Source organism: Diadema setosum, chromosome 14 (assembly GCF_964275005.1).
Source record: "Diadema setosum chromosome 14, eeDiaSeto1, whole genome shotgun sequence".
Lineage (NCBI taxonomy): Eukaryota > Metazoa > Echinodermata > Echinoidea > Diadematoida > Diadematidae > Diadema > Diadema setosum.
In genome coordinates this window covers 13890664-13908590 of record NC_092698.1, presented here as the reverse complement: position 1 = coordinate 13908590, position 17927 = coordinate 13890664, and positions in this window count along the sequence as shown.

Genomic DNA, 17927 nt, shown 5'->3' with positions numbered 1-17927 from the left:
CGTTTGTCTGTGTTTGGGGCTATGTATGATGATTTCCCTTTTTCTCTTTTTAATTCAGCACAACGGTTTCTCTGTCATAGTATGTTTTACTAGAATCTGTATTATTCGTATCTTGTTTCTGTCCGAGACTCATATACGAACATTTTTTTTTTCTTTTTTACCCGTGGTGCATGTGACTATGATTAAGAAGAGGACTTCAGAGAATGGAAAAGACATCGGACTTATTTTGATTTGCATTGTTGCATATTAGACGTTAGAGCTTAAATCAGTTACAATAATTCATTCCTTCTTAATGAAACAATGTGTAAAGGATGGCAAGGACATTATGATATCGATCTACAGTTAAAAATAAAATCACAAACCTTTCCCGAAAATATTTTGTCCAGTAAACTTTGATTTTTTTTGTCAAGAAGGACAGATCTAGGCCAGCGGATAATTATGTATACTTTTCTATAAAATAACACACATACAAATAAACACACGGACACATATACACACACACACACACACACGGCTTTATTTTGTCAGGGCATATCATAACCATACGCCCGTCTTCGAGAGCTCACAGCACGATGAATAAACAAAGTCAAGAACTCTTTCAACAGTTATGGTACCACCTCAAGCTCTTTTACAAAAATATTTGGTTTATCAACATTGATACTGTCGATTGCTGACATTTGAAAGGGTGACAATCCACTCAGCCACCCATGGGCGTCACCAGGGGGGGTGCGTTGGGTGCGAACGCACCCCCTTCAGATCCTTAAAAAAAAAAAAAAGCAGTCTTCGAGCGATCTCAACGTCGGACGCTAAATAATTACTCTTTTCTATTTTTTTTTAAATATTCTGCACCAGGGACACACACACACACACACACACACACACACACACACACACACACATACACACACACATTTATTCGCACCCCTGGTTCTGGCAGCACTGATTTTGTACATATCTATTAGTATTCTACAGTACCGTACTGTACTGTACGAAACGGAGCACTTATACACGTTTGCCCCATCCCACATAATCATAATTCCCGCGATGAAAAGATTTTCTTGCTTTTTTGTTAGAATTCAAGAAATCTGTCCAATTATTTCACCCAAAAGCAGTGGCGTAACTACGGAGAGGGGGGGGGTGCGCCCCCTTCCCGATCCGCTGGTAAAAAAAAAAAAAAAAGACTTACCGAAATAGTAATTCAAGTGTTAGTAAACTGCTTTTGAATGAAAGGGTGATCAAGAAATAAGATATTTTTCTATGATTTCTTTTAATCATAAATAGATAGGTATATAGTGTGAAACATTGTTCAAAAAGCCCGGACCCGACAAAAGATTGTGATTCAGCGTGATTCCTGGTTGGCATTCTGCATATAAGCAGGATGTGCGCAGTGTACTCAGTACATCCGAACGAAGAGTCGCTACAATGTTGCGCAATGTGATGTAGAATGTACACCTTTGTACCTTATACGCTTCGTTATATCAAAGCTAGATCATTGATTTTGCAGCGTTGCTTTACATACTAGTCTATGTAAAAATGTCTTGCATTGCCAATAAAAAGACTTGACCTTGGCTAATTCCTAACTTTTCCATGTACATAAGACACACACAAAAACAAACACGCACAATTAGTTTAGGGGATGCTCTAAAGTGCAGATTTTGGACATCCTTTCCCCGCTTGGTCACTTCGACGCCACCTCGCTGGTCATACCTCTCCCAGTCATGAACATAAACCCACACCCTTGACTACCAGTGGCGGATCCAGGGAGAGGGGCGCACCGTGCGTCCCCCCCCCCCTCCTCCCCCTCCCCCCTCCCCCCTCCCCCTTGAATTTCCAAAGCGAAAAAAAAAAATAATATAGCTTCAAACGGCAGTTTTTGGACAGTAAAATGTCAAAATTTTCAAGCTCGCTCGCTCATCTCGCTCGCATTTAGTCGTATATGCCATTCTCCTGAAGCTGCTGCCAATGATTGCCGGCAGTTGCGCCTGGTGCGCCCCCCCCCCTTAATTTCCAAAGAAAAAATATAGCTACAAACGGCAATTTGGGGACTGTAAAATGTCAAAATTTTCAAGCTCGCTCGCTCCATTCGCTCGCATTTAATCTTTATGCCATTCTTCTGATGTTGCTGCCAGTAATTGCCTGCAGTTGGGCCCGGTGCGCCCCCCTTAATTTCCAAAGCGAAAATATATGGCTAAGAACGGCAGTTTTTGGACTGTAGAATGTAAAATTTCCAAGCTCGCTCTCTTCGCTCGCTCGCATTTAATCGTTACGCAATTCACCTGATGTTGCTGCCAGTAATTGCCAGCAGTTCCGCCCGGTGCCCATCTTCCCTTAATTTCCAGAGCGAAAAAATATGGCTAAGAAAAGAACGGCAGTTTTTGGACTGTAAAATGTAATATTTTCAAGCTCGCTCGTTCCGCTCGCTCGAATGTAATCAATATGCTCTCCTGATATTGCTGCCAGTATTTGCCAGCAGTTGCGCCCGATGCGCCCCCTTAAATTCTAAAGCGAAGAAATATAGCTACAAACGGCAATTTGTTTGTTTTTTACTGTAAAATGTCAAAATTTTCAAGCTCGCTCGCATTTAATTGTTATACACAATTCTCCTGATGTTGCTGCCAGTAATTGCCCCCCCCCCCCCCCCACCTCCTTTATTTCCAAAGCGAAAAAATATGGCTCCAAATGGCAGTTTTGGGACTGTAAAATGTCAAAATTTTCAAGCTCGCTCTCTTCGCTCGCTCGCATTTAATTGTTATGCCATTCACCTGATGTTGCTGCCAGTAATTGCCAGCAGTAAGATGCGCCCGGTGCGCCCCCTTAATTTCCAAAGCAAAAAAATACGGGTACAAAAGGCAGTTTTTGGACTGTAAAATGTCAAAATTTTCAAGCTCGCTCTCTTCGCTCGCTCGCATTTAATTGTTATGCCATTCACCTGAAGTTGCTGCCAGTAATTGCCAGCAGTTGCGCCCGGTGCGCCCCCTCCCCCTAATTTCCAAAGCAAAAAAATATGGCTACAAACGGCAGTTTTTGGACTGTAAAATGTCACAATTTTCAAGTTCGCTCGCTCGCTCGCTCGCATTTAATTGTTATGCAATTCTTCTGATGTTGCTGCCAGTAATGACCGGCAGTTCCGACCGTTGCGCCCCCACCCCTCCTTTATCTCCAAAGCGAAAAAATTATGGCTCCAAATGGCAGTTTTTGGACTGTGAAATGTCAAAATTTCCAAGCTCGCTCTCTTTTCTCGCTCGCATTTAATTATTATGCCATTCACCCGATGTTGCTGCCAGTAATTGCCAGTAGTTGCGCCCGCTGCGCCCCCTTAATTTACAAAGCAAAAAAATATGGCTACAAACGGCAGTTTTTGGACTGTAAAAGGTCAAAATTTTCAAGCTCGCTCGCTCCGCTCGCTCGCATGTAGTCGTGATGCCATTCCCCTGATATCGCTGCCAGTAATTTGTTGTTTGTTGTTTGTTGTTTGTTGTTTGTTCATTTCCATCTGAGAGATGGTTGGATAGCCCATATTCAGCTACGTTAAGCTGGTCTTCCATGGGGTCCAGTTGGATGTGAGGTGGGACCACTTCACCGGGTTAAACACCCTGCTCTTTGCGATGAATAAATGAAGCGGGATCTTTTACGTGCATGAGTTGTTACTTTCTTATACACGGGACCTCCATTTTATGTCCTATCCGAGGGACAGATTTGTCGTTTCACACCGTCATTCCATAAGCCATTTATAAGGGGTACAACCCTCTCCGGCGCTTCCACACCCTCCCCCCATCCTTGCTCGCTCCCTCGCATACTAAACCCCCCCCCCCCCCAAAAAAAAAAAAAAAAAAAAAAAAAAAAAAAAAAAAAAAAAAAAGATGAAATCCTAGCTACCGGCGCGCCGGTGCCCTTTCCCCGCTTGGTTTCCCTAAAAAAACAGTAAAAGTCTAGGGATTGAGAGGTTCCTATATTCCAAATGTCTGTCCAAAAAATCTCGTCAACATTTAGTGTCAAAACGCACCCCCCTTGAAAAAAAGCTGGTGACGCCCCTGCCACCTGACTAGACTGCTCACAATCATTCCCCACATTTGATTTCTTCGGAAGCAGTAGTGAACAGTCTATAATTTTTTCTTTTTTGTTTTATTTTTGATAAAAGGAAACTACAAAGTTTCATTCTCGATCAAGACAGAGAGTGTTCTAAATATCTGACTTCATTTGCTTCGACATCTTCCGCAGGATGTTTCAATACTAATGGATATTGAATATGCCATGATGGAAAAGTGAGATGTGCTGAAACACATCACAACGCCTTGGCATAATGCCGAACCCTCACCATAATCATAGCCTGCTCACAACGTATTCCATCAAGGGAAATGGGGGGGGGGGGGTGGGACATTCCAAAAGACTCCTGTGTTTATTTTTGGGGTGTGGTTCCTGTAAGGGAGAAACCGAACTTGTTACACTTTACAGGGTTTGTGTTTCGTTCACTTTTATTGTATCACGACAGTAGAATCGGTCATCCACCTTACCCTTTAAAAGACACCTTTACATGGATTTCACCTTTAACTGATTTCTTCTCTTCCAAATTTGAGCGAGATGGTAGGCATTGCCTACCAATTTTTGAAAACCCATGCGTTTGTCTAAAATAGCTATTTCCACTACTCTATAAACACGCGTTCCCAAGGACATAGCATATAAGTTTGAAAGGGGGACCATCTTAAATGAATATTTCAATAGATGAATCAAAACATAAATACACAACTAAATGAACAAACAAACAAGTAAATAATAATAAAAACTTTCATCGGCTGGGGATGATGAATAATTAAATGACTGAGCTTCAACCAACCTTAAAATTGTAGAGGGCAAGCTTTCGTCCTCTCCTGAGGACTTTCTCAAGCCTTATGCAGTGTTGTCTTGTTGGCGCCGTTGCCTGTCTTTATTAATCACTGGACCATATATTGGTGAAAGGGTATAGCCCGAGTCTCAACTGTTGAGAGCTGGATTGACCCTTCTGATCCAAAGTGCTTCCTTTATTTTTCTTTTTAACCAGTTGCTTTCAAAGTCAATGATACGTGCCTCATCCCATTCAATGTTGTGTCCTGTGTTGTAAGAGTGCTCAGCTATCGCCGAGTGTGATGGATTGTTTAGTCTCAGTGATTAATAAAGACAGGCAACGGCGCCAACAAGACAACACTGCATAAGGCTTGAGAAAGTCCTCAGGAGAGGACGAAAGCTTGCCCTCTACAATTTTAAGGTTGGTTGAAGCTCAGTCATTTAATTAAACAAGTAAATACTTCATAAGTATAAAACGGACTTTCTTTTTCAGCTTTCTTCTTTTTTGTACAAAAACACTGACGTATGATCATCGCGTGTATACTGTTTTCTCCTACCTACGTTGCATCGTTATGCTGTAAGCCAAATCAAGTTGTGTTATTTTTTTTTATTTGTGACCAAACTAAATTCAAGCAATGAGCAATATCCTTGGTCATATCAACACAAAATGTAACAAATTTCGCTTGTCGAGAATGTCACACCAACGTAGCGCAATTAGCGTCACATGTTTGCTTTCAACGTCAAAATTACGAACCAGGAAGTTATGTCAGAGTTGTTTAATACATTTCAATTGCTACCACACTGTTTCTACATTATACACTATTACCTTTATTGGAATAGCTGTTCTTAATCGCAATTTAGCAGCTATCTGCATGGTTGTTCAGTATAGTTACGAATTCAAGATGTCGTAGTCCATGACAGGGAACTAAACCGGCCGGAGTCACGATGTATGGGAGTGCTCGGTCTGGAGTATTTTTGTTATTTACTACTTAGGTTACTCAAACTGTTAACTAATTGGGACCCAATGTAAACAAGCTTGCTGCACAGAGAGTCCATCCAGCGTATAACAAGGGTCTTCTTCTAAACACTGTGTTTCGGTTGATTGCTGGTCCGAGATTATGGTCTCCGAGAAGTCAGTGTACTTTGCATACTTGCAACAGAATCCCCTAATATTGCCGTCGGAGAAGGCAAACAAAAACAGGGACAGTCTTCTTATTCATGTGCACTGTGCAGGTTCCATTATTATGCGGAATTCCTGATGAGGTGCGACTGGGCATTGCGTCTTGGTGTATGTCTTCGGATACATGACAATAGCTACCCATTCATACGTGTCTCCGTCCTTTTATGCTCGAGTTGTAGGTCTACCTGGGCTCAATCTGAACACAGAAGAATAGCCAAGCCTGCAACGCATTCTACGTGTCGTAATCGGGTGAAGACAGGGGGAGGTGATCACCTCTCTAAGTGAAGATGAACACTAGGGGTGCGATAACATTCTGCTTCAGCTTCAACTGTTCTTTCTCGAGAGACAGGGGAACCAGTAGTTACTTAATGGACATCATGGAATCCGCCAAAGCACGAGAAATCAGCCATCGATGCCTTTCTCACGTGGCGTAACGTGTACCAGGTACCATGTATTACATTAGCAATACAGTACATGCAAGTAGGCTAATGCCGTCCAAAACAGTATGCCCCCGTTACATGTGGATAGATCATCCACAAAGCACGGGTGGTAAGGCATATTTATAAAACTACAAAAGCGTTCCTTTCTGTACAAAAGAGGTCTCTGTATTAGTAAGAAATGTGTTAAGTGGAGATTTACAGCGTAGATAACTTATCATTACCGATTCTTTTTAGTTACCATCCAACCATCCAACATACACAATCTAACATTAAAAAAAAGACCAATTTAGATTCTGTAGGCTGTGCCAGATCGTGTTTGAGAAACCTGATGTATTTCTCGCTTTAAAATTCTTCGGAAACTTTGCATCATGATCTAAATCGGCGAACATTACAGCATTGCAGCCCCCCTTTTTTGTTAATGCACATACAAAATATACCAATTAACACATGCATTGTTATTATCGAATCGATATAGGCCCTACATGTATATTTTCTCTTGTTGCCTACATGGAAAGAGATATTCCAAAGGAATTCAAGAATTCGTTTAGCGATAACTAGTAAACAGTTGGCATCGTGTTATTGCCCCGAATTTCTGTATTACCTGTGACCCCATTATTTCACGGAAAGCAGCATTTTTCTGTTACTCCTGTACCTCATGACGACATGTTTTTAATTACTAGACTACATGTTTGCCAATTTAAATCAACAAACGAGAGGTGATATTTCGTTTGAATAATTTTGTATGATATTAGATATAACTACCTGATATTGTTGGCCTTAAATGTTGAATAGTTTTTGCTTTTAATGTCCTTTCACTCACATGACCAAATGGAGGAAAAGAAAATAATTTTGACAGCAAAACAAGATTTGCACCCTCTGGGAGGGAATTTGATTCATTCATATCTATTAAAAAATGTCGAAATTATTTCAATTTTTCACACAAATTATTCATCTATCATTTCACTTTGATTATTTCAAATTATCAGTTTTTCAAATCATGACTGTCCCAAAGTGCATACAAATTTTTATCCCTTTCTGTGATTTGATTTCTTGTATTGGCCGTATTTGCGTACAACAGTCAAAAAAAAAAGTTTGTGAATACAACGCTTTGAAATTCAATGCTTTGAAAATATAATGTTGATAATCTTAAACTGAGTCGTAACAGGTAAGTTGTGTGCACACGATGTTCATGACTCTGAAGGGATGATTCTGAAAGGTTTGACACGAGGACAGTGCTGACGGGTAATATGTTCTGTGAAATCTTGTCTTCTCATATTGTTCGCACAGGTCATTACATCTTCTGAAAACACGCCTGGACCGAGGGAAACACAATGAATGTTCCAAGGGTTCGCTACCTATTCTTCTTGATCATTGTTCTTCACTGTCTCGCCCTCGCTGTATTGATTTCTTTATGGACCCAGATAAGAGTCTTTTGTAAGTCGTAATGAAAACGTTTTTGCAGTCATTGGATTAACGGTCATTTAATGTGACTAAATTTTTAGACTTGAATTGAAATTACTCTCAAGAATCCTCCTGCAAAGCAGTACTGTCACTACATCGGGAAGACAGTAATCTGCCCATATTACTCTCGTCATAATTGCGTATCTTATGTCTTGCTCATAATCATGTCATGCATTTTCGATGTAAGAGTAATTGATCACTGCACTAACCTTTACTAATACTTCTAAAGCATTGATAAGAATTGGTTGATAGCCAAAACAACAAACGTTTGTGATGGAAGCATTTCAAACTTACTTGTCAAACAACCAACGATTTTTTTTTTTGTCAATTATTTCTGTTGCACAGAGTAAACAACAATTTATTAGTTGCTAATGGAGTCAGTTATGTACCAAGTAATCTGTTTAAAGGTAGGGGATACCTTTTACAGACCTCCCAAAATGCAGCAAAACATAATATGAACCTCAGGGGAATTGTTTTGGCCGCTGCTGAGAAATTTGGAAGTCAACAGTTATCTACAATTTGAATAATGCACAAAACTCAACTACCCATAGTTCTGTGTGTCAGCCACACTTAAGCCTTTTTGTTGCAGTCTTCTGTATTTTTTTATCTATATAAACTCAAATCTAAAAGTATAAGAGCTGATGTAATAACATATAGAGTGTGTGGCAAGAATGTATATGGAAATGTTTGTAAGTTTTGATGAACTTTCTTCACAAAATATACATGATGGACACACATGCAGTGCATGGGTCTGCAAAGGTAGCCTAGTAATGTACTGGAATTTACGGCGAGCTCCGAAAAAAATCAATTCAAAATCTAACGGTCAATAAAAATGTACTAAATGTTACCTTCCGCTTTCAATACTTTGTGGGAGTTTCTAAAATGATACTCTCTTCAACATACCACTGTACAACTCTACAACACTTATACAACTCTTCATTTAAGGCATGCAAATGGGATTCCCTACCTTTAAACGTGGAACGAATATAAATATCATTTTTCATGTATCTTAGGGTACGATAGCTGGTACCATTTGCTGATCATTGTAACTCAACTTGCGCAAAGCACACACGGCTGGAATCATTTCCCCAATTTTACAATGCGCATGAGTGTGTACTTGTGTGTGTTATCATGCAGTTTTTTCAAGCCATGTCATAAATGTGAAAACTGGTAATGAGAGATCGCTAATTATGGCCCTGACACTAATGCTGTAGAGGAAGCTACTAAAGTATATTTACGTCGAATCAGCCGAAATAAGATAAGATTGTCACTCCTTTTTCTCTCCTCCATCCCCTCGGTCCATCTCTGCGCCTTCTTCTTCCCGCCTTCTGCGCCGCCCTGTTCAATCGTCTGCTTTGGCCGCTAGTGTCGGATGAATCCCCAACGTCAGGTGGAGGAGGAGTAGTGTTGGCCGAAGAGAGGAGGTCAGGTTTCTCTTCACGGAACATCACAAATATCATCTACCGGGTATCAGACGACATCACTCCAGGAATACATACAAACCAGCGAAATCAAGTAAGTTTTGGACCTCCTTTTTCTGGTATCTGATCCCATTTAATCTGTCAACGGATTTACTCGTTAGGTAATCATCCGTCCATTTCAATTCGATTTCTCTCTCTCTGTCTCTTTCTCTGTGGTTCTTTAGAGATGAAAGTGGGTAACTAAAAAGTCTAACTTTGATCAGTGTTTTAATTTTGTGTTACGTGCACGTACAATTGTGATACAACAGTCGTACATTACGACTATTGGAGACACCAATTAAGGTATAGTGCGTCTTTACTCCAGGAGATATTCTGAAAGCTTAATAAATCAATGCGCATGCGCTGCATACATGGGATTTTGAAGACCATGTCCATGCGCTTAGTCCTTCATCCATGCACACCTTAAACTGTGGTCACACATTCGAATTGTTATTATTGACTTCTACCTGTCTTGATTAAGAGGCAAATGACAATGAGCTCATGGTTCTCCCTCTGGTCTTGTGGTATAGTCCAATTCCAGCCAAAAAGGTGTCTTTCTGCGATTGAAATAGAGTTACGTGTAAGGCAAATACACAATGAGATACTAGTATGGTAGAATCTTCTGTCAGATTTGCCTGATAAACTGCTTTCATTTTTCCTCCAAATTTCTGCAGTGGGCCCCTGTTACATGTATTATTTCCTCACTCATATGATATTGTCGGATAATACGATTACGAAAGTATAGCATGTTTGATTTTACTAAGAAAATGAGACATACCCTCATTGCATTATAATATTTCAAACACTTGCAGTTCACAACCAAAAGCAGCTCAACTGATGTTGAGATATCATGGGAGACAGTGCAGGCTAGACGACTGTCAACTTTGAGAGACGCCTGCCTCAGGTATCCTTATCTCTCCAGCAACATATCAGACGTAATCCGCACCAACCCAGGACACCTGTGGCCGTTCATCGTCGACGACAAACATCGTTTCATCTACGCCAGCGTTGGAGAAATCGCGTCCACGAATTGGAAGAAGGCGATCCTTGTTCTCGCTGGGAAATATGATCGTGTTGAAGACGTGCCTGACTCGCTGGCGAGGAAGGCTCATGTTATGCGCAAACTGAAACATTACACGGCGCAAGAAATCGAGACTCGCCTTCGTCACTACAAGAAATTCCTTTTCGTGAGGGATCCGTACGTGCGCGTCCTGTCCGCCTACAAAACGAAATTCATGCAGCCCGTGGAGTGGTTCCAGCGAAAATTCGGGCAGAAAATAATCCGGCACTATCGAGATGAAGGTGACGAAAGATCAACGGAAAATACGGTAACATTCAGGGAATTTGTGAGAGCCATTTCCGACAAGAGCCTGAATGTCGTCGAGAAGCACTGGATGCCCGTGTATCAAACAGCCCTACCTTGTGATATAGAATTCGACTTTATCGGGAAGCTAGAAACGGTAAGACAAGATGCAGATGAAATCCTTCGGGCTCTGAAAGTGGACCAGCTTGTGCATCTGGAAGAGAGGGATAATGCCTCACATGTCACGGAGACAGAGTTTCGACGCTTTTACTCGCAGTTATCCGATGAGGACATGCAAGGTATTCAGGAGCTGTATAAACCGGACTTCGACTTATTTGGATACAACTCTACGCTAAAAGTGGTGAGTCGTTTCATTTCTTTTTGCATTCTTTACCCCCTTCATTGAATACAGCACATAACACAGGTAGATAAATAAGCATTTAAGTGCTTGCGTAAATGATATACCTTTGAAGCGAATACGGTACTTTAATTTTTCCATTCATTTGCTCTTTCATGCCAAATTTCGTAGCGATGTAAGCTGTCAATCCGACAATTTAGTTATGACTATAATGTTCCAAATACTCCTTAAACAGTTTTGTGTGTGTGTGTGTGTGTGTGTGTACTTTCTTCGTCAAAGTGGAACCGACAGTGTCTTAATAATATAGCCTTGTTGAATATTCACTAATAGTAAAGGAGATGGTTACAATGAACAAGATAACCAGTCCTCGGTTGTTGTCCGTTTGTGCGTTTTGTTTGTGTTCGTTTTTTTTTTTTTTTATTTGTTGTTAGGCTGCTTTTGTTACCTCCCCCTGCAAATGTCTTTCCATAATAATTAGGTTTCTGGAAATGCTAACAATACTTATGAAAACAAGCTCTATCACTAACTTCATGCCTGTCTTCATGCGCGATCAAAATCAATCGTAAAAGATAAGTATTTAGAGGCGTTATGATCACAAAAACCCATCATTGCGAAGTAGGAAATTGTGATTCCTTCATTGTTTTTGAAACTATTGTCCCCTTTTATTAATTTTCGAAATGTATCTCAACCATTATGACACGCTACAAATTTGATTGTCTCCTTTCTCGCAGGAAACAACGTCCGACAATTCATCAGCTTTACCAGATCATCCTGAGAAGACTTGGTTGGAGAGACAGGACGCACGAAGACAAACCTTGCAGGAAGCGTGTCATGATAGCCCTCAACTTTGGCAGGACTTGACGTATGTCATTCACAACAACCGACGACTCCTTTGGCCTTTCATTGTCGACGACAAGTATCGATTGATATTCGCCTATGTCTCCAAGGTTGGCTCCACAAACTGGAAAAGTGCCTTCCTCGTTCTTATGGGCAAATACAAAAGTGTAGAAGAAGTGCCCGGCTCTCGTGCCCACGACCCTAGCCTAAAAAAACTCAGCTCGTACACACCCACTGAAATTGATTATCGTCTGCGCAATTACACAAAATTCATCTTCGTTCGCGACCCGCTCGCGCGCGTGCTGTCTGCGTATCGCAGCAAATTCGAGCAGCCGAATCGATCTTTTCAGATGAGATTCGGTAGGACAATCATCAGTCGATTTCGGAAGAATCCAACCAGGGAGGAGCTGAGAACGGGTGTCAATGTGACTTTCGCTGAATTTGTGCAATTTCTGACGGACAGTCGTACGAAATATGCAGACGGTCACTGGAAACAAATATACCACATGGTTCTCCCCTGCACGGTGGATTTCGACTACATCGGAAAACTAGAAACGGCTTCCGAAGATGCAGACAACATTCTGAAATATACCAAAGTAGACCACCTTATACACTTCAAAGACACAAAGAGAAATACAAGTCATAGTGACGAAGTGTTCAATTCATATTACCAAACGATTTCACCGATTTTATTGCAGAAACTTTACAAATTATATGACCTTGATTTTAAATTATTTGGATATTCCATGGAGCCTGACCTAAGAAAAAGGGAATCTGCTCTCTTGATCTAAACAGAGGCATGGAAACGGTGTGTATAGAGCAGTGTTCCTGTTACTTCTGTGTTACTGGTTTAGACGCTCGACGTGCACCAAGCCATCTTGTGTAGACCCCAGATCAAGACAGTAGAGTCCTTACACTCGAAATGTTATTTTAGTATCATTAGTTCGCCAGTTTCTTTGTCTCCTGTCACTAGGATCTGAGTCAGGGTCGCAGGTCACCGGCTTCGTCGGGAAGGGGGTCTGCTAGAGTACCGTCCGGATGAGTGGCTCCTCGTTTTGTCTCGTAGTTTATAGCTGATTTTTCTCCTTTCTAAAACAGCGAAGAGATCTTCAACATACTCGGGGTCAAGTCCATAACATGACGGTTGGAACGTGTTGCAAACTCGGAATCCACATGACGCAAGAAATTGCGTGTAGAAAAGTAATCTGTTTTAAAGCTTTTTTTTCCACAATGAAATTTCCTGAGCGATTACGCTCGATTGGCATGGTGCACGACGAACACTCTATTCATTTTCATAAAAGAATTTGATTTTTTTTTTTTTTTTTGGGGGGGGGGGCGTAAATAGTTATTTCGAAACCCATTTTGCTTTTAAAATGAATTTACATAGCAATGTTAATAGCACCGTTTTCGGGGCTGAAGGACCATTCACTGTTGATTGACTATTTACTCACTGATGAGCTGCTCGTCTCGTGCACACCATCACTCTAGCAGCCCCGGCAACAATGGTGCTCTGTAGTTTTGGACTGGAATTGCACACTTGAAGACGGAATGAGGTGCAATTTGTTTGAATTATATTTTACGTAAGACATGGATTTCACCTCAGGAAAGCAATCACACTGTATGAGCATTTTCTTGAATGAAACCATTTTCTAGCCTCCTTACAGTGTCTGTTTTTTACATGTGGGAGCTAATGACTCGCCGCACCGAACTTCCCTCTATATAAAAAAAAAACAACAACAACAACAACAAGTTACATATTAATTGAAACAATGGGAACTATTCTGACTCTTTCGTCTAGGAACTGACTATATCGTGTCACGGTTATTGTGGCGTCATGGTATAGTCAATCTGTTAAGGAATATTCCACAGCTTGCATCTCAGGAAGAATATTCAACTTTTTGTAAACAAAGACGTTGATTGGTCATACGAGCTGGAAAACTTTACGAGAAATACATTTCAGCGAAATATCGATTTTTCGCTGTGCCAGAAGTAAGGAAGGCGGTTTATTACTGTTTGGGTCCACGCATACACACACACACACACACACACACACACACACACATACACACACACGCACAGAATTAAAATAAAGAATAAAAAATCAACTTACTAGATGTTTCATACTGCTTACCACAACCTTAAAACTCAAGAAAGAGACACTTTTTAATGCCATTAAAAAAAAAGATAATTAGTTATCAAAAAAAAAAAAAACATCCGCCTAGCCTCGACTTTCGAGGGTCTCAATTCATTACCATATTGAAAGCCCACGGAAATTCATGCCTTAATGTAATTTAAAGTAATGCTTTTAGGGCGGAAGTCAGCCAGGCCAGTTTTTATATTTTTTAAAGATTGTCTTTATAGTGTAATCCCAAACTGATGCAAATAATGTGTAAAAATTGAAATTTTATAACCTTTTGATATTCTCCATGCACTGACATCCATCAGAAGGCATTTCAATAAACATTAAGGATAGATCAGTTGGAGGCCTGTTTTTAAAGAAATTAATCCGATGTGAAAGCTTGCTTACACCTATTGTCAGTTGAACTGCGGACTGAAATGAACACCAAACAACAGCGAGGACAAAATAGAGCCTCGCACTTTGTACGTGTGTTGACTGAACAGAACTCTTATTCTGATAATCACATATGAAAAAGAGATTTTCAGTCAAATGTCTCATATTCATCTGAAAGTAACTGTATGTACTTTCTTGCTTTCATATAATGCTCTCATATAAATATCTCTGAGTGCTTTACAGTTCCTTTTTTTTTTTCTGTTCCATTCCTCATTTTTCACTTTATCCAAAGAAAGTTAAAAAAAAAAAGATAGGAAAAACGTGCATCATTTACATTTCGTGGCAATCCTAGGTTATGATTTTGAGATAGCAATGTGATTATTCATTGTGTACTAGCGTGTTATCTGCGTGGTACTATAACGTGTTGTCTGGTTACTCAACACTAATATTACAGTATCATAATCTCTGATTCCCATGCTAGTGTTTCACCCGGTGATTGGTTTAGAAACTTATGAGGTCATGATCGGAAACATTATTGGTTGTTTTCTGATGACTATTGATTGGGAATTACAATATACTTGACGTACATTGTATAAACAGTACCCCCCCCCCCCCCCCTCCCCCTCTCTGTCTTCTTTTCCATATCCCGGTGTATAAGCCTTGTGTGACAGGTATTTTCACAAATAATGTCTCTTAGCTTTTTGTGTATTCATGTCTGTTTTATTTTGTTTACAATGTCACTTTGTTGTTGTTGTTTTTTTTTTAGTTGGTTATCGACATATTTTACGCAGGATATAGATCAATGAATGTCAAATCATAGTTTCGAATGAGTCGTACTCACTGTGTATGTCAGAGGACTTACCCAATGCAATACATTTTGTATGTATAACACTGGTGTAATAAACCATATTTTATTACATAATTTCAGGATTGAAATATGTTTTGCTTATAATATATTTATACATATATATTTATGTGTGTGTGTGTGTGTGTGTGTGTGTGTGTTTTGTTTTTCAATCGCGCGCAGGATTTTATGTTCTTATGTCCCTATTGACTCCCGAGAATGCTGCTGCTATTGGTTATGTCACTATGGGGTTGCCAATACCGACTACTTTCATTTGCTGGAACAGTTTCTCAACGATGCAATGATCAATAATCATGAATACCAAAGAAAATATAATACCATTTGTATACAGTTCGAAGAGACAACTGTGGGTATTTTCGTTCTCAGCTTAGAATGTTTAAAGGGTACATTGAGAATCACATCAATGGGCATTCATAAACAGGAAGAGAACAATGTTCTTTGCCTACAAAACAATCTACTTGAAGGCCGGAAAGAGGATAGTTAATCATTCCGACATTAGACAGTATTGAATTGAATAATGATTTTCTTTTCAACGTGATTATAATGCAGGAATGTTAATTAGCAAGTGACTGTGAGACTGGCTGGTTTATGTCCCTTCGGATAGACTAAGTATATTTAGGAAAAGGTCAACCTCAAGCTGTAAAAATCTGCAGTAGTACTTAAGACCAGCCCAGGAAGACGGGTAGTGACACCGAGTTAACTAAAGACGCGGCAGCAGCCGAATGAAAAGAAGGTAACCCAAGGTGAAAGGGAATGAGTTGAACACAAACCCGGCAGAGGCGGGTGACGTACGTCACCTGAGGTACGTCACCGGCAACATGGTGGTTGTAAGTAAATTACTATACTATGTACGACGAAGAGTAGACGTGTGAGTGTAGGTATATTCGGAATAGGCGAGTGGCAACTACATAGTCATGAGGGGTGAAAGCCGAAGGCAACGAAACAGCTGTAAAACGCCCGCCGACAGCCACCCGACGACTGACACTAAATCTACCCCCCAATCGACTGCAGCTGAAGTTCTCATAGACGAATGTGCTCTTGATAAAAGTGAACTTTCTACTGTCATCGAGACCGTTGTGCGAACTCTCCTCAACGACAAAAACTTCATCGCCACCCTTGTTACCAGCATCAAAAGCAAACTCCTTCATGAAATCGGCGACACATTATGCGAGGAGGTGAAAAAATCCATCGATTTCGATGTCGACGAGCACAGCGACCGCATCGTTGCATTTGAGAAGGAGGTAGAGAACCTGAAAGCCACCGCCGACGACTCCGAGCAGTGTACAAGGAGGAACTGCCTGGTATTCTCTGGTATACCCGAGACCGACGACGACAACGAGAACACCGACGATGTGATAAGGAGCCTATGCCGTGACAAGCTTGATATGGAAATCAACACCAGCGACATCGATCGCAGCCATCGTCTCGGCAGCACTCCACCCAACGGTCAACGAAAGCGTGATCGGAACATCATTGTGAAGTTCACAAACTACCGAATCCGCGAACGAATCTACGCCGCTCGCAGGAAACTACGGAATACATCGTCATCGACGTCGCAGAATCCACCGCCGTCATCAACTAGGCATGTATACATCAATGAAAGCCTAACCAAGTCAAGAGCGAAACTCCTGTGGAAACTCAGGACTGCAAACTCAGCGAAGGACCACAGAATATGGACACAGGACGAAGTCATACAAGTCAAAACTCCCAATGGCGACCGACACAAGGTAACGAGAAAAGAACACCTATCCAAAGTGACTACGTTGAACATTACGTGAACCGAGCGAACACTTATGTACATGCTTGTCGTAATTTGGATTAATTTTGCTTTGTGTTTTTTTTTTCACTGTTCATTTTGATATTACTACCCCTCTGTTTCGTTGAATATTAGTATGTATGCCTATCTTGTATCCCTGCGCTGTATGTGAAAAAAACTGTTAAGAGAAATCAGAAAGCTTTGCTGTGTACGAATTGTTCAGAATGGGTACATATTAGATGTGTAAATGTTTCAAGTGCTCAGTATAATGATCCTCATGAGAAATTTGTGGATTGGCAGTGTACAAAATGTTTATTTTCCCAATTACCCTTTGTGTATGATATTAATTCAGAACAGCTAATAAGTACAGGTTTATTTGGTACTACTGTAAATGTAAATAATAAGAGTGAGTTGAATTATGAAGAATGTTTATTTTCCATTAAAAGGGGCTGAAAATTGCCCATTTAAATGTAAGAAGCCTTAGAAATAAAACAGGTGACGTAAATTGTTTGTTAAAAGGTTATCCTTATGATATAATGTCATTATCTGAGACTTGGTTAGATGAAACTATTGGGAAGGATGTATGTCGTATTGATGGCTATAATATGGAGAGGAAAGACAGAGATTATTTTGGAGGAGGCGTTTGTTGTTACATTCGAAACAGTATACCTTATATCAGGAGACATGACTTGGAATGTGAAAGTTTAGAATTGCTTTGGGTCGAAGTAAAAGTCAGAAATGAGGCTAGTTTGTACATTGGTATTGTGTACCGAAAACCGAATAGCTCTGTCTCCTTTTTTGAAGAGCTCGAGGAAAATCTAGAGCAAGCATTTTCTGTGTCCGATAGGATAATATTGTTAGGTGATTTGAATTGTAACATTCTTACAGAAAATTCCTTGTCCGGCAGGTTAACTGAAATAGGTGAATCACTGGGATT